Source organism: Symphalangus syndactylus, chromosome 12 (assembly GCF_028878055.3).
Source record: "Symphalangus syndactylus isolate Jambi chromosome 12, NHGRI_mSymSyn1-v2.1_pri, whole genome shotgun sequence".
Taxonomy (NCBI): domain Eukaryota; kingdom Metazoa; phylum Chordata; class Mammalia; order Primates; family Hylobatidae; genus Symphalangus; species Symphalangus syndactylus.
The window spans coordinates 97,306,751-97,328,216 of NC_072441.2; the positions used below are offsets into that span (position 1 = coordinate 97,306,751).

The 21,466-nt window shown below is 36.7% G+C and overlaps 1 protein-coding gene across 4 annotated transcripts in view; it reads right to left on the reverse strand.

Annotated features, from left to right (window-relative positions):
• NME7 (NME/NM23 family member 7) overlaps positions 1-21,466 on the reverse strand; it is a 238,133-nt gene that overhangs the window by 129,334 nt on the left and 87,333 nt on the right. The gene's annotated exons all lie outside the window — the stretch shown is intronic.

Genomic DNA, 21,466 nt, shown 5'->3' on the forward strand with positions numbered 1-21,466 from the left:
CCTCCCAATCATGACCCTTTCTCCTCTTAGGGGAGACAACTACCTGACTTTGGAATAACCTTTTCTTTATAGTTTACCACCTACATATGAATTCTTGAAATATATGGTTGATTTTTGCCTATATTTGAACTTTATGTGATTAGAGTAATACAGCATATATGCTTCATGTCTTTCTTATTTTGCTCAAGTTCATTACTATGAAATTCATTCATTTTGTTGTGTTTCCTTCTATTTGATAGGGAAGGAAGAAAATACAACAATGTAAACAGAATCTCTGGATGGTAGGAGTAAGTGATTTTAAAATAGACATTTGTCTGTATTTCTAAATTTTTCTACTAAAATGAATTCCTGAGTAAAACTTAGCACTTCCCACCTCTGTATCAAGTAATTTGAGGTGCATGTTTTGAATCACATTAACAGATTAAATAAAAATCTATGATGCAAAGCCAAACCTTGTTTCATTTATTAAACTTTCATTTCATATACGAAACTTCACATTCTGATTGAGCCCAATACTTAAATAAGATTTGGCTTAAAGATTTTCTGACCTCAAATTCAGGATATTCTGAAGAACAACTTTTAAAAACAGAGAAGAAAGTCTGTGGCACAGACCTGCAACCACAATTTCAAGAGTGATTTTTAAGCACACTAGAGTCATTTTAGTTCTTTCCAATCTGCTTAAATTGAAATCCTTAACATTATCCTAGAGCCTACTCTACCTTTGATAACAAGGCTGTTCTTCAATAACCACCATGAAACTGCTCTGGTGAAATAATTGGGATGAGTAACTCACTTCCTATTTTGCACACATAGAAGTCACAGTACGTATGCTAAGTGTCAAAAGAGACATGTAGTAGACTAAGTTGGTGATAGGTTAGAAAAGAACTAATAACTAAAATAAGTTAGAACTTTGAACCATAGGTTTTCTAGAGTAAGATGTGTGAACATATAGAAAGGCAAAGAAGGGTACCATTTATTAATCCATTCAAAAATCAATTACACTGACCATGTCCCTTCAATATTTTTCATGTCAACTCCTCCCATGTTTTAACTTATTATTTGGAAACCCAAGCTTTTCATAGACTTTTCTGAAAGATACTACCTTTTCTTTAGAAATTTTCCCTCTTTCTTCCTCCTAAGAATCAATTATAATTATGTTGCCAGAATTTCAGCATTTATAATCTGCCATGTAACTTGAATCATCTTTTAAAGTCTTATAAAATGAGATCATGCTACTTTGGGTTTTCATGTTTTAAAACATATCTTGATAAAGTAACATCATGTGTCCTGAATCCTGGATCACAGATTCATAAAGACTGGCCCAATTCCTGGGTAGAAGAAGAAAAAAAAAAGCTTGAAAAGCAGAATCACAGCATGGTAGGAGGAAACTCTTGTGTTCCTTTTGTCATTGTGCAATTACACAGTTGTTTAATCTGCAGAGGAAAGGATTAGGAGGAGACACAGAAAACCAGTACCAGAGGATCCTCCAAAGTAGAGGAGTGGGCACATTCTATCTTTGCTACAAACTCTTTTTTAAGATATGTTTTCCTCAGGTCTAGATCATGTGTAGCTATGCTCAGCATTAGTTATCATGAGTTCTAAAATGGCATGGTCCTCTAACAGACAAGTGAACGAAAAACAGGCAAGAGGAGTGACACTGTCATCAAAATTCTGCGCAAAGCTTACGTTAATGTTGTTCCTCCTAGAAGTATCTGTGCATACATAGAACCTACTGGGTCAAGAAATGAATATTCCAAAGGCAACGTGTGTCAGGTTGCCTCAATAACATCATTCCCTGAATGGTGACTCTGAATCTTAAAATAGAAAAAAAAGTGAAAAATAGGAATTGTCTAAATTTCTTTTATAAATGTTTACTGAAACAAAACACTGAAATTAATTATTATTCAAAATAAAAAACTGAAAATGTATAAAGAAATTTAAATAATTAAGCTTATAAGTGATACTTATTGTTTGTGGTATTTATAGTTCTGAAGTTATTAAAGCTTAAAATTGTGCTATGACTTTTGAGAAAACCCCATGTTACATTTTTGCCAGTGCTATTTCTTTCCATGAAACTGGGTTTCATTCCAATCTCACTAGAGAAAGATCAATCTAAGCACTGTCTAGCAACAGATCAAGATTTACTGTTATTTGCATTAAACAATTGCTGTAAAGAAGTAAACGTGCATTAGAGAAGCTACTTGTGTAAGGCAGAGTGTCCCAATTACTCACATTTTCCATTACTCCAAAAAATTCTCACCAACCTAAAATCCAGCACAGGGATCTGAGTTAAAAGAACAACTGAAAATCAAAAGGTGACTCTTCCCTAACCATCTCCTTGGTTGCTATTGACCTGCCATAGTGAACAAACTAGGAATCTTCAATCATGTATCAACTTTTACAAGGCTTGACTCTGATGATGGCAGATTACTAGAGGAAATGCAAGATGTTCCCTGCCCAAAATTTCTCATAAGTGGCTCTTGTACTGGGTGTTTATCAGGAAAACCCAGGGATTCTTTTAAAAATGCATATTCTTGGGCTCTACTCCAGATATACTGAAAAAAGATTCTAAAATTAGGGTCCATTAATAAGAATTTTAAACAGTCTCCCCAAGTGGTTCTGTTGCACACTAAAGTTTGAGAAGCACTATCTAGCATCTTAGTGTCACAATACTACTAGTTCAGGTTCTAGTCTCACATCCCAACCACGTGAAGGACTTAAGATGCCTTATACCACCTGAGGTAGAATGATACATTGGTGGTCCAGTGAACCATAATTCCTGGTATTCATGCACTTGTAGAGTCTCCTCCTATACTGACTCTGGACCTGGCCATGTGACTTTCTTTAGCTGTGATGCAAACAGAGACATGATGAGCACTTATCCATTGCGGATTATCTTGTAATGTTACTCTTAGAAGCCAGAAACCATCTGGTAAAGAAGCTCAGGCTATACTACTGAATGATGACAGGCCACATGGAAAGAGTCTTTTGAGAATGAGATTCAGTCTTGTGCACTCCAGCTCCAGTACAGCTTCCAGATGAATGAAGCCACATGAATGACTTAAGGCATAGCACCGAATCATCAATTGATAACCCACAGATCTGTGAAAAATAATACATCATTTTTTTCCCTTTTTCTTTTTAGCCTCTATTTCTTAATGATGAGATAAATCATTGTTTTTAAGAAACTAAGTTTTAGACTGGATATCTAGGGGTAGGGCTAAGATGGTAGACTGGAAGTAGTTCATGTGTGCCACTCCCATGGGGAGAAAACAAAAGTGCTAGTGAATACGGGTTCTGCAGGCTGATCATCTGAGAAACCATGATGAGATACATCAAGGCAGCAGGGGAACACAGAGAACAAAGAGGGGCAAAGCTAGGCACCAGTCTGTCTGGGCTCAGTGCAGAGCCAGGAGAACCTCTTCAACACGGGAAAGGGTGAGTGAGTGACAGCCCCCAGGGGGACTCACCCTTACCACAGGGACCCATGCAAGACTGAGAAGGAGAGAAATCAACCTGGCCTCCCCACAATTCCCCAACATACTTCTAAATTGAGGCAGACAGCCACTCAGATGTTTTGCGGAGGCAACTCCCATGTCCCTCCAGGAAGCACACATATAGTAGACTAGGGCAACTTGGTTAGGATAGGGCTTGTCACTCAACTGCAGCCTCAGTCTGAGGGAGCCCCTTGGACCAGAATAACCAACACAACAAATGCAGACACAAAGGCAGTAATAACTGGGGCCTCCTGCAAGACCCAGGAGCAGACTAGAACTGAAGCCAGACAACCAAACCCACCTTATACCACAATCAAACCCCCAAGGGCATCAAATAAAAAAAAAAAAGCAAAACAATCCATCCAGAAGACAGCAACTTCAAAAACTGAAGGAATATCAGCCCACACAAATGAGAAAGAACCAGTAGAAGAACTCTTACAGTGGAAAAAGCTGAAGTGCCTTCTTTCTTCCAAACAACCACACTAGCTCTCCAGTAAAGGGTTCTTAACTGGGCTGAGATGGCTGAAATGACAGAAATAGAATTCAGAATGTGGATAGGAATGAAGATCATCAAGATTCAGAAGAATGTTGAAACCCAATCCACGGAAGCTAAGAATCACAATAAAACAAATACAAGAGATAAGGGTCAAAATAGCTCATATAGAAAATAATACCACCCATCTGATAGAGCTGAAAAACACACTACAAGAATCTCATAATGCAACCACAAATATTAACAGCAGAATAGACCAAGTGGAGAAAAGAATCTCAGAGATTGAAGACTGGCTTTCTGAAATAATACAGTCAGACAGGAAGAAAACAGAACAAAAAGGAATGAATAAAACCTCTGAGAAATATGGAATTATGTAAAAGACCAAATCTATGACTCTCTGGCATACCCGAAAGAAATGGGAAGAAAGAAAACAAGTTGAAAAACATATTTCAAGATATCATCCATGAGAATTTCCTCAACCTAGCTAGAGAGGCCAACACTCAAAGTCAGGAAATGTGGAGAACCACCACAAGATACTTCAAGATCACCCTCAAGACACATAATCATCAAATTTTCCAAGTTCAAAATGAAACAAAAAATGTTAAAAAGCAGCTAGAGAGAAAGGACAGGTCACCTAAAAAGAGAAGCCCATCAAAATAACAGTGTACCTATCAGCAGAAACTCTACAAGCCAGAAGAGACTGAGGGCCTATATTCAACATTCTTTAAGAAAAGGAATTCCAACCAAAAAATTTCATATCCAGTCAAACTAAGCTTCAAAAGCAAAGGAAAAATAAGATCCTTTCAGACAAGAAAATGCCGAGGGAATTCATTAATGCTAGACCTGCCTTACAAGAGCTCCTGAGAGGAGCAACAGATATGGAAAGGGAAGACCATTACCAGCCACTACAAAACACACTTAAGTACACAGACAAGTGATAATATGAAGCAACCACACAAAGAAGTCTGCATAATTACCAGCTAAGAACACAATGACAGGATCAAATTCACACATACCAATACTAATCTTGAATATAAATGGGCTAAATGCCCCAATTAAAAGGCACAGAGTAGCAAGTTGGATAAAGATGCAAGATACATGGTATGCTGTCTTCAGGTGACCCATCTCACATGCAATGGCACCCACAGGCTCAAAACAGAAATAGAGACAAATCTACCAAGCAAACAGAAAACAGAAAAAAGCAGGAGTTGCAAGCCTAATTTCAGACCAAACAATCTTTAAGCCAAATAGATGTTTAAAAGCCAGAGAATGGCATTACATAATGGTAAAGGGTCCAATTCAACAATTCTTAAATCCTAAAAATTTAGGATTCAACTATCCTAAATCTATATGCACCCAATACAGGTGCACCCAGACTCATAAAACAAGTTCTTAGAGACCTATGAAGAGACTTAGATTCATACACAATAATAGTGGGAGACATCAACACCCTACTGACAGTATTAGATCATCGAGGCAGAAAATTAGTTTCAAGATCTGAACTAAACCCTTGACCAAATGGATCTAATAGACATCTACAGAACTCATCACCCTAAGAAGACAGAATATATATTCTTTTCATTACCACATGTACTAGTCCATACTCATGCTGCTAATAAAGACATACCTGAGACCGGGTAATTTATAAAGGAAAGAAGTTTAATTGACCCACAGTTCAGCATGGCTGGGGAGGCCTCAGGAAACTTACAATCATGGCAGAAGGGGAAGCAAACACGTCCTTCTTCACATGGCGGCAACAAAGAGAAGTGCAGAGTAAAAGGGGGAAAAGCCCCTTACAAAACCATCAGATCTCATGAGAAGTCACTCATTATCATGAGAAAACAGCAGTGTGGGGGTAACCGCTACCAAGATTCAAATACCTCCTACCAGGTCCCTCCCATGACATGTCAGAATTATAGGAACCACAATTCAAGATGAGAGTTGGTTGGGGACACAGCCAAACCATATCACCACATGATACACACTCTAAAATCAACCATGGAATCAGACATAAGACAACCCTCAGCAAACTCAAGAAAACTGAAATCATAACCAACCATACTCTTCTGTGCAATTAAAACAGAAATCAAGGCCATGAAAATTGCTCAAAGCCATACAATTGCATGGAAATTAAACAACCTGCTCCTGAATGACTCATAGGTAAATAATGAAATCAAGGCAGAAATCAAGAAGTTCTTTGAAACGAATGAGAACAAAGACACAACAAATTGGTATCTCTGGGGCACAGCTAAGGCAGTGTTAAGAGGGAAATTATAGCACTAAACACTCACATCAAAAAGTTGGAAAGATCTCAAATTAACAATCAAACATCACAACTAGTAGAACTTGAGAACCAAGAATAAACCGACTCCAAAGCTAGCAGAAGACAAGAAATAACCAAAATCAAAGCTAAAGTGGAGGAGACAGAGACAAAAAATCATACAAAAGGTCAATGAATCCAGTTTTTTTTTTTTTTTTTTTAAAAAAGATAAATTGACAGCTAGACTAATAAAGAAAAAAGATACAAATAAACACAATCAGAAATGACAAAGGAGACATTACCACTGACCCCACAGAAATACAAAGAACCATCAGAGACTACTATGAACACCATTATGCACATAAGCTAGAAAATCTAAAATAAATGAGTAATTCCTGGACACATACATCCTCCCAACACTGAACCAAGAAGAAATTGAATCCTCAAACAGACCAATAATGACCTCTGAAACTGAATCAGTAAAAGCCTATCAATCAAAAAAAAGGCCCAGGACCAGATGGATGCATAGCCATATTCTACCAGATGTACAAAGAAGAGCTAGGATCACTCCTACAGAAGCTATTCCAAAAAATTGAGGAGGAGGGAATCCATTCTATGAGGCCATCATCATCCTGACACCAAACTCTGACAGAGACACAACAAAAAAAGAAAACTTCAGGCCAATGTCCTTGATGTACATCTATATAAAAATTTTCAACAAAATACTAGCAAGCCAAATCCAGCAGCACATCAAAAAGCTGATCCACCATGATCAAGTAGGCTTTATCCCTGGGATACAAGGTTAGTTCAACATACACAAATCAATAAATGTGACTCATCACATAAACAGAACTAAAGACAGAAACCACAGATGCAGAAAAAGCCTTTGATAAAATTCAGCATCCCCTCATGTTAAAAACCCTCAAATAAACTAGGCATTGAAGGAACATACTTCAAAATAATAATAGTCATCAATGACAAACCCACAGTCAACATCATGATGAATGAGCAAAAGCTGAAAGCATTCTCCTTGAAAACCAGAACAAGACAAGGATGCCCTCTATCACCAAATCTATTGAACATAGTATTGGAAGTCCTGGCCAGAGCAATCAGACAAGAGAAAGATAAAAGGCATCCAAATAGAGAGAAAGGAAGTCAACCTATCCCTGTTTGAAGATGACATGATTCTATATTTAAAAAACCCCATTAGTCTCTGCCCAAAAGCTTCTTGAGATGATAAGCAACTTCAGCAAAGTTTCAGGATACAAAATCAATTTATAAAAATCAGGGCCAGGTGTGGTGGCTCATACCTGTAATCCCAGGACTTTGGGAGGCCGAGACGGGTGGATCACTTGAGATCAGGAGTTCGAAACCAGCCTGGCCAACATAGTGAAACTCTGTCTCTACTAATAATATAAAAATTAGCTGAGCGTGGTGGTGCGTGCCTGTAATCCCAGCTACTCGGGAGGCTGAGGCACAAGAATCACTTGAACCTGGGAGGTGGAAGTTGCCGTGAGCCGAGATCATGCCACTGCACTCCAGCCTGGGTGACAAAGTGAAACTGTGTCTCAAAAAACAAACAAACAAACAAACAAAAACAATTTATAAAAATAAGTAGCATTCTTATACAGCACCCAAGCTGAGAGCCAAATCGGTAATACAATCCCATTTACAACTGCCACAAAAAGAGTAAAATATCTAGGAATACAGCTAACCAAGGAGGTTAAAGATCTCTATAATGAAAATTACAAAACACTGCTCAAAGAAATCAGAGATAACACAAACAAATGTAAGAACATTCCATGCTCTTAGATGGGAAGAATCAATATCATTAAAATAGTCATACTGCCTAAAGCAATGTACAGATTCAATGCTATTCCTTTCCATGTACCAGTGACATTCTTCACAAACTGGAAAAAAACTATTTTAATGTTCATGTTGAACCAAAAAAGAGCCTGAATTGCCAAGGGAACCCTAAGCAAAAAGATCAAAGCTGGAGGAATCATATCGTCCAACTTCACACTGTAGTACAAGGCTATAGTAACCAAAAACAACATGGTACTGGCAGAAAAACAGACACACGACCAATGGAGCAGGATAGAGAGCCCAGATATAAAGCCACACATCTACAACCATCTGATCTTTGACAAAGCTGACAAAAACAAGCAATGGGGAAAAGACTCCCTATTCAATAAATGATTCTGGGATAAAGGGCTAGCTATATGCAGAAGACTAAAACTGGACCCCTTCCTTACACCATATACAAAAATCAACTCAAGATGGATGAAAGACCTAAATGTAAAATCTAAAACTATAAAAACCCTAAAAGACAACCTAGGAAATATCATTCTGGACATAGGAACTGGCAAAGATTTCATGACAAAAATGCCAAAAGCAATTGCAACAGAAGCAAAAATTGATAAATCAAAAATAAGCTAAAGAGCTTTTGCATAGCAAAAGAAACTATGAACAGAGTAAACAGACAACCTACAGAATGAGAGAAAATATTTGCTAACTATATGTCTGACAGAGGTCTAATATCCAGAATCTATGAGGAACTTAAACAAATTTACAAGAAAAAAATAAAAACAACCCCATAACACAGTGGGCAAAGGACATGAACAATTTTCAAAAGAAGACACACATGCAGCCAACAACCATGAAAAAAAGCTCAATATCACTGATCATTAGAGAACTGCAAATCAAAACCACAGTGAGATACCATCTCACACCAGTCAAAATGGCTATTACTAAAAAGTCAAAAAATAACAGATGCTGGTTAGGTGGTGGAGAAAAAGGAACACTTATATACCTGTTGGGGGAAGTGTAATTAGTTCAGCTATTGTGGAAGACAGTGTGGCGATTCCTCAAAGACCTAAAGCCAGAAATATCCATTTGACACAGCAATCCCATTACTGGGTACATACCAAGAGGAATATAAATCATTCTACCATAAACACATGCATGCAAATGTTCATTGAAGCACTATTCACAATAGTAAAGACATGATAGCAACCTAAATGCCCATCACTGGTAGATTGGATAAAGAAAACATGGTACATATACACCATGGAATACTCTGCAGCCATTAAAAAAAAAATGAGATCATGTCCTTTACAGGAACATGAATGGAACTGGAGGCCATTATCCTTAACAAACTAATGAAGGAACAGAAAACCAAATACCACATGTTCTCACTTACAAGTGGCAGCTAAATAATGAAAAGACATAGACAGAAGTTGAAAAACAGACACTGAGGCCTTCTTAAGGGTGGAGGATGGGAGAAGGGATAGGTTTGGAAGAAAAAAAAATACCTACAGAGTACTATGCTTGGTACTGGGGTGACGAAATAATCTGTTAACTAAACCCCCGAGTCAAGAGTTTACCTACATAACAAAACTGCACACGTACCCCTAAACCTAAAATAAAAGGTAAAATATTTTTAAGAGTTAAATTAAATTTAAAAAATATGTTAGGATAGTTTGTTATACAGCAATAATAACTAAATTTCACTATTTGTAAATGATTTTTCTTAAGCTTAATACATACTTACCTCTTCAGGGCCATTAAATGCAATCCTTCCTCAAAATTAGGATTCTTTTGTAGGGACTAACAGAACTCTTGAGATTCCTTCTAAATCAATAAATCATCAGTTTTATTTAAAGTCCCTAAAACTTACAGATCCATAGGATATTTTCACAGCCTATAATTTTATGTTTCAAAAATGTATGCTAAGCTCTGTGCATTCAAAGTCAGGGTCCTAACATGTAGTTCAGTGTACTTGGTGCAATTGATAAAATTCCATCCAACTGTTTACTTTTTCAGATGGAACAGAAAACATTCACAAAACTCCAAAACAGTGACATTCTAAGCAAAACTGGGCCCAGTTCTGGAATTTTTGTTAAAACTGAATTAAATATACAATGTTTAGCTCTCTTTATACCAAAAAATGTCATGCCTCTTTCACAGTATCCTAGAGGATGAACTGCATGAAGGGAATCAAATATGAAAAAGCTGAGCACTTAACTGATTCAATCGGCCCAAATTTAGGAGGTTGTATGCATCTACCAGGGCTCTTGGCTTACGCAGCACCAAAGCTACCATTACGGTGGATAGTAAAACTCTGAAAGGGGCTCTGAGTAAGAATAACCCAATTTCTAAAAGTGAGGACATGATAAATAAGACCTAGCGCCTACCAGTCCCATTTTAATTCTTATACCAGAGCCAATTCTGATGTTAAATTTACAAATTGGTCAATATTCTAATAAATAATTTGCTTCCTAGTAAATGAAATACAGACAACCATAAAATATCTAAACTTTCTTTGAAACATTCTCCATGAAAATAGAATTAATTTTTACAACCAAAACACAACATCAAGGTACAGAATACAATTTATTTTTTTCTCTATCCAATTGATTTTTTTTTCTCTCTCTCTCTTTTTAATATAGACAGGGTCTTGCTATGCCAGCCTGGCTGATTTCAAACCCCTGGCCTCAAGCAATCCTCCTCCCTTGGCCTCCTAGAGTACTGGGATTGCTGGCATGAGCCACCATGCCTGGCCAAAATATTCTTTTCTAAGAATTTTCTAGCTCTAGAGGAGTGAATTGAACAATGAGAACTCATGGACACAGGAAGGTGAACATCACACTCCGGGGACTGTTGTGGGGTGGGGGGAAGGGGGAGGGACAGCATTAGGAGATATACCTAATGCTAAATGACGAGTTAATGGGTGCAGCACACCAACATGGCACATGGATACATATGTAACACACCTGCACATTGTGCACATGTACCCTAAAACCTAAAGTATAATAATAATAAAAAAAAGAATTTTCTACACAGTTTCACACAATAATAGAATATCTGGGTTTAAATGCTCAGATAAAACTTTTAAACAATCAACTCATTTTCCTGATTAAACTTCAAAAAGGACTGTGTTATAAACAATGTAGTAAAATTGGTTAATGCATAAATCTGTTACAAGGAAAATTTCTAACAAAATTTCAGGGTTCTACTAGTCAATAAAAAGGCTAAATTGTTTTGCCATTACAAGTATAAAAGCCACTCTCCTAGATATGGCTACCTCCTCTTGCCCAGTGTCAACCATAATAGGCAATCAAAAAATAGCCACTGAATCAACCAGATGTAAGCAATAAACCTACTTCATGCACTTAAATCAGACCTAGGCTTTAACTGGGGAAAAAAATTAAAGCACTTTATTCCTTTAACGATGGCAACATTTTTCTCCCTGTAGATGATGAATGTAAATGTTGGATTTTTGTTAGCATTATAAAACTATTACTTTGTTACAAGACAGTCATTCAACTTTGCTTAAAAATTAAAAGATAATGATATTAGTGGCAGCAGTAGTAGGAGTAATAGAGTAGTAATCATAATACTAAAAATGTGTAACACTTATACAGCACTAAACTACGTGCTGGGAACTGTCTAGAGCACCTTCCATACACTAATGCACTTAATCCTTAGTTACCCCATGAAAAATGTGTAGAATTATTCTCATTTTAGAAATAAGGAAACAAGGTAGAAAGAGATGAAGTAATTAATCCAATATCCCATGGCTAGTAAGTGGCAGAGCCGGAATTCAAACCTAAACAGCCTGATTTCAGAGTAAAAGTAATTTATTTTATTGATGGAATTAATAACTACCTATAAATAATACTGAGAACATAATAAACACATTGCATAATTTTTAAAGTAAAAAGAACACAAGAACATTCACCTTGTTTTTCTTCCCTTTTAAAACCTGAGTCCCAAAATGACAATATATTTTAATCTGCATATCTAAAAAGACCACAAATGCCTCAAACGTACCTTATTTTTCCCACTATTTATCTCACAGACCAAGAACTCTTTATGTTCTAGCTCTCTTAGAAATGAGAAGTGAAACCACTGCATCCACATAGATTAACTATAGGTCTATGAACTAAGGCCGCCTACATACACATGACTACTACTTGTGCCAAGAAGTTTCTTGCCCAGAAAGATAAGGCAGTAAATCAGTAAATAACTTCATTGTTGGCTTCAGGAACTTCCCAAAAATCCATTTACCCCCAACAATGGAGTACTCAAACAGTCCCGTTTCACAGTATTCCCTCTACTGCTCAAACAACTCATTTATCAAACAACTGTGTATTTACAAGACTTGGTTAAGATTCTTAGCCCACTGTTGCTACAAACCTTCAACTATTATTATATCATGAACGTTGTCCAGTCTCAATCAGACGACTGCATTGAAAGCTCTTAAACGTCTCAAGGTTTTGCAATGTCTGCCCCTGAACTCTCCCTTGCAGAGTCTACTAAGGCTCCATCAAGGTTGTGCTTGCCCTTTATTGTATTAAGCAATAAACTTAGCTTTGCTTCATCAACAGGATATTCTGGCCTTTTTTTGGGAAGTCAGCAGTCAACAGAAGGGACAATCCTATTCCATTTCAGCTGCTCTCTTATCAGCAACTCCTTTTTTAAAATAAAAATCTTTAAAAATAAAAATAAAAATCTTTCATGCTATACTACATTACAGGTAAAATTAAATATATTAATACCAGGAGATGGGATTATTACAGAAACAGGTAAACATAAACCAGCAGATGAAAGGGGGCCATGTGAACCTAATAATAAGTTCAATATGAGACTTCAAACTATATTTCATTAAAATGACAGTTTAATCTGAATTGGATTAATTACATACTTCAAAATGGTCTTAAATTATTCCAAAAATACAGGTTTAGAAATAAAAGGAAAAAAAAGCCTTGGGTTGCCAAAGTTTATTCTGCCATCTGAGTAGATTTTTACAAAAATTTCTTTTGCCTTAATTAAGTTATATGACCTAATGTTATATATCAAATATAAATACATAAAATATAATCTATCAATAGCTCTAAAAACCATAAAATCCTGTATAGACAGAAAATAATATATTAAAATTATTAAGTTATTTTGATATCAACTTTCACTTACATACATTATTTTTTGGTTTTAGTTACATGTGCAATTATTTTTATTCTTGAACTTTTATTTTAACTTCTGGGGTACATGTGCACGATGTGCAAGTTTGTTACATAGGTAAATGTGTGCCATGGTGGTTTGCTGCACATATCAACTCACTATCTAGGTATTAATCCCAGCATCCATCAGCTATTCTTTCTGATGCTCTCCCCCCGCCACCCCCCATGACAGGCCGAAGTGTGTGTTGTTCCTCGACCATGTGTCCATGTATTCCTATCGTTCAGCTGCCACTTGTAAGTGAAAACATGCAGTGTTTGGTTTTCTGTTCCTGAGTTAGTTTGCTGAGGATAATGGCTTCCAGCTCCATCCATGTCCCTGCAAAGGATATGATCTTGTTCTTTTTATGGCTACATAGTATTCTATCATGTATATGTACCACATTTTCTATATCCAGTCTATCATTGATGGGCATTTGGGTTGATTCCCTGTCTTTGCTATTGTGAACAGTGCTGCAATGAACATACACGTGCATGTATTTTTATAATAGAATGATTTACATTCCTTTGGGTACATACCCAGTAATGGGATTGCTGGGTCAAATGGTATTTCTGCCTCTAGATCTTTGAGGAATCACCACACTGTCATCCACAATGAAGGAACTAATTTTACACTCCCAGTAACAGTGTAAAAGTGTTCCTTTTTCTTCACAGCCTCACCAGCAATGGTTGTTTCTTGACTTTTCAATGATCACCATTCTGACTGGTGTGAGATGGTATCTCATTGTGGTTTTGACTTGCATTTCTCTAATGATCAGTGACGTTGAGCTTTTTTTAAAATTATTATACTTTAAGTTCTAAGTTACATGTACAGAATGTGCAGTTTTGTTACATAGGTATACATGTGCCCTGCTGGTTTGCTGCACCCATCAACCTATCACCTATATTAGGTATTTCTCCTAACGTCATCCCTCCCCTAGCCTCCCACCCCCTGACAGGCCCCAATGTGTGATGTTCCCCTCCCTGTGTCCATGTGTTTCATTGTTCAATTCAGATTTATGAGTGAGAACATGCAGTGTTTAGTTTTCTGATCTTGTGATAGTTAGCTGAGAACGACAGTTTCCAGCTTCATCCATGTCCATGCGAAGGACATGAACTCATCATTTTTTATGGCTGAATAGTATTCCATGGTGTATATGCACCACATTTTCTTAATTCAGTCTATCATTAATGGGCATTTGGCTTGGTTCCAAATCTTTGCTATTGTGAATAGTGCTGCATTAACATATGTGTGAATCTGTCTTTACAGCAGAATGATTTATAACCCTTTGGGTATATGCCTAGTAATGGGATTGTTGGGTCAAATGGTATTTCCAATTCTAAATCCTTGAGGAATCGCCACACTGTCTTCCACAATGGTTGAACTAATTTAGACTCCCACCAACAGTGTAAAAGCATTCCTACTTTTCCACAACCTCTCCAGCATCTGTCATGTCCTGACTTTTTAATAATCGCCATTCTAACTGGCGTGAGATAGTATCTCATTGTAATTTTGATTTGCATTTCTCTAATGACCAGGGATGAGCAGCATTTTTTCATGTCTGTTGGCTGCATAAATGTCTTCTTTTGAGAAGTGTCTGTTCATATCCTTTGCCCATTTTTTGATGGGGCTGTTTGTTTTTTTCTTGTAAGTTTGTTTACATTCTTTGTAGATTCTAGATATTAGCCCTTTGTCAGATGAATAGGTTGCAAAAATTTTCTCCTATTCTGTAGGTTGCCTGTTCACTCTGATGATAGTTTCTTTTGCTGTGCAGAAACTCTTTAGTTTAATTAGATCCCATTTGTCAATTATGGCTTTTGTTGCCATTGCTTTTGGTGTTTTAGACATGAAGTCTTTGCCCATTCCTATGTCCTGAATGGTATTGTCAAGGATTTCTTCTAAGAATTTTATGGTCCTAGGTCTTATTTAAGTCTTTGATCCATCTTGAGTTGATTTTTATAAAAGGTATAAGGAAGGGGTCCAGTTTCAGTTTTCTGCATATGGCTAGCCAGTTTTCCCAACACCATTTATTAAATAAGGAATCTTTTCCCCATTGCTTGTGTGTGTCAGGTTTGTCAAAGATCAGATGGTTGTAGCTGCGTGGTGTTATTTCTGAGGCCTACATTCTGTTGCATTGGTCTATATATCTGTTTTGGTATCAGTACCATGCTGTTTTGGTTACTGTAGCCTTGTAGTATAGTTAGAAGTCAGGTAGCATAATGCCTCCAGCTTTGTTCTTCGTGCCCAAGATTGTCTTGGCTATGCGGGCTCTTTTTTGGTTCCATATGAAGTTTAAAGTAGTTTTTTCCAATTCTGTGAAGAAAGTCAATGGTAGCTTGATGGGGATAGCATTGAATCTATAAATTACTTTGAGCAATATGGCCATTTTCATATACTGATTCTTCCTATCCATGAGCATGGAATGTTTTTCATTTGTTTGTGTCCTCTCTTATTTCCTTGAGCGGTGGTTTGTAGTTCTCCTTGAAGAGGTCCTTCATATCCCTTGTAAGTTGTATTCCTAGGTATTTTATTCTCTTAGTAGCAACTGTGAATGGGAGTTGACACACAATTTGGCTGTCTGTTATTGGTGTATAAGAATGCTCGTAATTTTTGCACACTGATTTTGTATCCTGAGACTTTGCTGAAGTTGCTTATCAGCATAAGGAGGTTTTGGGCTAAGACAATAATGCCATCTGTAAAGAGAGACAATTTGACTTCCTCTCTTCCTATCTGAATACCCTTTATTGCTTTCTCTTGCCTTATTGCCCTGGCCAGAACGTCCAATACTATGTTGAACAGGAGTGGTGAGAGAGGGCATCCTTGTCTTGTGCCAGTTTTCAAAAGGAATGCTTCAAGTTTTTGCCCATTCAGTATGATATTGGCTGTGGGTTTGTCATAAACAGCTCGTATCATTTTGAGATATGTTCCATCAATACGTAGCTTATTGAGAGTTTTTAGCACGAAGGGGTGCTGAATTTTATTGAAGGCCTTTTCTGCATCTACTGAGGTAAGCATGTGTTGTCATTAGTTTTGTTTATGTAATGAATTATGTTTATTGATTTGTGTATGTTGAAACAGCCTTGCATTCCAGCGATGAAGCCACTTGATTGTGGTGGATAAGATTTTTGATGTGCTGCTGGATTCGGTTTGCCAGTATTTTATTGCAGATTTTCGCATAGATGTTCATCAGGGATATTGGCCTGAAATTTTCTTTTTTTGTTGTGTCTCTTCCAGGTTTTGATATCAGGATGATGCTGGCCTCATAAAATGAGTTAGGAACTATTGTTTGGAACAGTTTCAGAAGGAATGGTAACAGCTCCTCTTTGTATCTCTGGTAGAATTTGGCTGTGAATCTGTCTGGTCCTGGACTTTTTTTGGTTGGTAGGCTATTAATTATTGCCTCAATTTCAGAACCTGTTATTGGTCTGTTCAGGGGTTCTACTTTTTCCTGGCTTAGACTTGGAAGGTTGTATGTGTCCAGGAATTTATCCATTTCTTCTAGATTTTCTAGTTTATTTGCGTAGAGGTGTTTAAAATATTCTCTGATGGTAGTTTGTGTTTCTATGGGATCAGTGGTGATATCCTCTATATCATTTTTTATTGCATCTATTTGATTCTTCTCTCTTTTCTTCTTTATTAGTCTGGCTAGCAGTCTATCTATTTTGTTGATTTTTTCAAAAAACCAGCTCCTGGATTCATTGATTTTTTGAAGGGTTTTTTTTTCTCTATCTCCTTCAGTTCTGCTCTGATCTTAGTTATTTCATGTCTTCTGCTAGCTTTTGAATTTTTTTGCTGTTGCTTCTCTAGTTCTTTTAATTTTGATGTTAGGGTGTCAATTTTAGATCTTTCCTGCTTTCTCTTGTGGGCATTTAGTGCTATAATTTTCCATCTAAACACTACTTTAAATGTGTCCCAGAGATTCTGGTATGACGTATCTTCATTCTCATTGATTTCAAAGAACATCTTTATTTCTGCCTTCATTTTGTTATTTATCCAGTAGTCATTCAGGAGCAGGTTGTTCAGTTTCCATGTATTTTCTGTAGTTTTGAGTGAGTTTATTAATTCTGAGTTCTAATTTGATTGCACTGTGGTCTGAGAGACTGTTTGTTATAATTTCCATTCTTTTCCACTTGGTCAGGAGGGTTTTACTTCCAATTATGTGGTCAATTTTAGAATAAGTGTAATGAGGTGCTGAGAAGAATGTATATTCTGTTGATTTGAGGTGGAGAGTTCTGTGGAGGTCTATTAGGTCTGCTTGGTTCAGAGCTGAGTTCAAGTCCTGAATATCCTTGTTATTTTTCTATCTTGTTGATCTGTCTAATACTGACAGTGGGGTGTTAAATTCTTCCACTATTATTGTGTGGGAGTCTAAGTCACTTTGTAGGCCCCTAAGCATGTGCTTTATGAATCTGGGTGCTCTTGTACTGGGTGCATACATATTTAGGAAAGTTAGTACTTCTTGCTGCATTGTTCCCTTTACCATTATTAATGCCCTTCTTTGTCTCTTTTGATCTTTGTTGGTTTAAAGTCTGTTTTATCAGCGATTCAGATTACAACTCCTGCTTTTTTTGCTTTCCATTTGCTTGGTAAATATTTCTCCATCTCTTTACTTTGAGACTATGTGTGTCTTTGCAAGTGAGATGGGTTTCCTGAATACAGCACACTGATGGGTCTTGACTCTTTATCCAATTTGCCAGTCTGTGTCTTTTAACTGGGGCATTTAGCTTATTTACATTTAAGGTTAATACTGTTATTTGCAAATTTGATCCTGTCATTATGATGTTAGCTGGTTGTTTTGCCCATGCAGTTCCTTCATAGTGTCGATGTTCTTTACAATTTGGCATGTTTTTGCAGTGGCTGGTACCGGTTGTTCCATTTCGTGTTTAGTGCTTCTTTCAGGAGCTCTTGTAAGGCAGGTCTGGTGGTGACAAACTCCCTCAGCATTTGCTTGTCTGTAAAGGATTTTATTTCTCCTTCACTTATGAAGCTTAGTTTGTCTGGATATGAAATTCTGGGTTGAAAATTCTTTTCTTTAAGAATGTTGAATATCGGCCCCCACTCTCTTCTGGCTTGTAGGGTTTGTGCAAAGATATCTGCTGTTAGTCTGAAGGGCTTCCCTTTGTGGGTAACCCAACCTTTCTCTCTGGCTGCCCTTAACATTTTTTTGTTCATTTCAACCCTGGTGAATCTAATGATTATGTGTCTTGGGGTTGCCCTTCTCGAGGAGTATCTTTGTGGTGTTCTCTGTATTTCCTGAATTTGAATGTTGGTCTGTCTTGCTAGTTTAGGGACGTTCTCCTGGATAATATCCTGAAGAGTGTTTTCCAACTTGGTCCCATTCTCCGTCACTTTCACGTACACCAATCAAACGCAGATTTGTCCTTTCACATAATCCCATATTTCTTGGAGGCTTTGTTCATTTCTTTTTATTCTTTTTTCTCTAATCTGGTCTTCTCTTTGTATTTCATTAAGTTGATCTTCAGTCACTGACATCCTTTCTTCCACTTGATCGATTTGAGTATTGATACTTGTGTATACTTCACAAAGTTCTTGTGCTGTGTTTTTCAGCTCCATCAGGTCATTCATGTTCTTCTCTGCATTGGTTATTCTAGTTAGCAATTCAACTTCAGCTTTTTTTCATGTGTTTGTTGGGTGCATGAATGTCTTCTTTTGAGAAGGGTCTGTCCATGTCCTTTGCCCACTTTTTAATGCGGTTGTTTTTTCTTGTAAATTTAAGTCCCTTGTAGATTCCAGATATTAAACCTTTGTGAGATGGATAGATTGCAAAAATTTTCTCTCATTCTGTAGGTTGTCTGTTCACTCTGATGATAGTTCATTTTGCTGTACAGAAGCTCTTTAGTTTAATAGATCCAATCTGGCAATTTTTGTTTTCGTTGCAATTGCTTTTCACGTTTTGTTCATGAAATTGTTGCCCATGCCTATGTCCTGAATGGTATTGACTAGATTTTCTACTAGGGTTTTTATAATTTTGGGTTTTACATTTAGTCTTTAATTCATCTTGAGTTAATTTTTGTATACGGTGTAAGGAAGGGGCCCCGTTTCAATTTTCTCCATGTGGCTACCAGTTCTCCCAGCTATATGTGCAATTATTAAGGTATACAACTAGTATTTATTCTAGTACCACTTTATTTTATTTCAGTCTCCTTGCAACATATTTTTCCTTGAAAAGGATTAGATCAGATAAATTGAATAAAACATTTTAGGGTGTCAAGGATAAGCTTTTTAAAAAGTTGATGCCTATAAACAAGAACTTTTTCAAAATGTGAGTGTACTATGTGTGTGCATGTATATATACATAAATATACATGGGTGTATGTATGTGCATGTATGTGTGTACAGGTTGCGTATTTCTTACAGAAATGCTTGTGACAAGCAGTGTTTTGGATTTAAATTTTTTTTTGGATTTTGAAATATCTGTAGATACGTATTTGTGGAGCATCCCTAATTCAAAAATCCAATAAACATAAACCAGTGGTTGAAAATGCTACAATGACCATTTCATCTGAGCTTCATGTCTGTGCTCAACAAGTTTTGGAGTTTGGAGTAATCTGGGTTTCAGATTTTTGGATTAGGGATACCACACCTGTGTAGACACTCACATATACACACACAATCTCTCCAGCTAAGAAAAATGAGTGAAGCACAAAATCCCAGGATTTTTTCCATAAATTTTCAACACCAGCCATTTCAAATATTACTATCACTTCCTATGGAATTGTTACGAATCATGTGCCATATAACTTTTTTGTGGCTATTGCTGTTTGGGCAATAAAGTATAGAGGGAACAGAATGGAGGTTAAAAACAAACAAACAAACAGGGTTTGCATCCTCGATTTCCGTTCCAAATTAGGAGAAACAACTTAATCTCATGAAACCTTAGCTTGCCCATCTGGAAAAGAGCAACAAATTTACCCACTTGCTGTGAAGATTAAAGACAATGTATAAGGAACCAGTCTGCTACTTGTTCCTTATACATACTTGCTGTGAAGATTAAAGATAATGTATAAGGAACCAGTCTGCTACCTGGCACATAGTGGTATATTCTCCATAAGTGTCTGTTACCCATGCTGCGTGTTAGTTCCTTATAATCATGGTCCTAAGGATTTACAATATACTAAAATACTTCCTAAATAATTAAGTAAGTATTAATTATGCAGCAAGATCTTTAAGGCTCATATCCTTCCAACAAGTAATTCTATTTCTAGGAAACTAGCCAGAGGAAAAGATTAGAGATATCATCAAATACTTATGTATAAAGATATTCTTCAAAGTTTTAATTTTAATATCAAAACACTGAAAACAACCTAAGTATCCAAATACCAAATACCATACTACATCTATACAATTGCTGTTAAATATTAAAGAATCTATTAAAATATTAATGAGGACTTGGCAGCCAGAATGCTCACAAAAATTATATTTAAACAACAGCCTATAGACCTACATCTCAACCATTACATTCATGTGTAGCAGTGTACACACATGCACATACAAACGCAGAAAAAAATGATTTGGAGGAAATCCATCAAAACATTAACAATGACTATCTTCAGGTTATGGGAATTCAGTAATTTTTTACTTCATTTTTAATGGTTTTTTATTTCCAATTTTCTACTATATACATGGATTACTTGGATACTTAGGAGACATAAAATTTTAAAATCCATTCACTTCTGTATAGTATTTAGTATATTCTAGTTTTTTAAGGGCGATCTTTTTAACCATACTCCATCTTACTTCCAAAAAGATTTGAGATACCTAACAAAAATATATATACCAGACTAAAATGAATAAAATAAAGAAATTGAAACAAAAATAAGAAAAGAACTTGCAAACTCTTTCTCTCTATATATGTATATGTGCAAACATGTATATACATACATATGTCAAAGAACTGTTTCAGATACAAAGAACTGAAGGAAATTTCTCCAGCCTTCTCAGGAAGGGTATACTGGAGGTATGGCAGACGTTGTTTTAATTTGTACAACAGGAGTGCTATTGGCTGGGCACAGGGGCTCATGCCTGTAATCCCAGCACTTTGGGAGGCCGAGGTGGGTGGATCATCTGAGGTCATGAGTTTGAGACCAGCCTGACCAATATGGTGAAACCCTGTCTCTACTAAAAATACAAAAATTAGCCGGGCATGGTGGCATGTGCCTGTAGTCCCAGCTACTTGGGAGGCTGAGGTTGCAG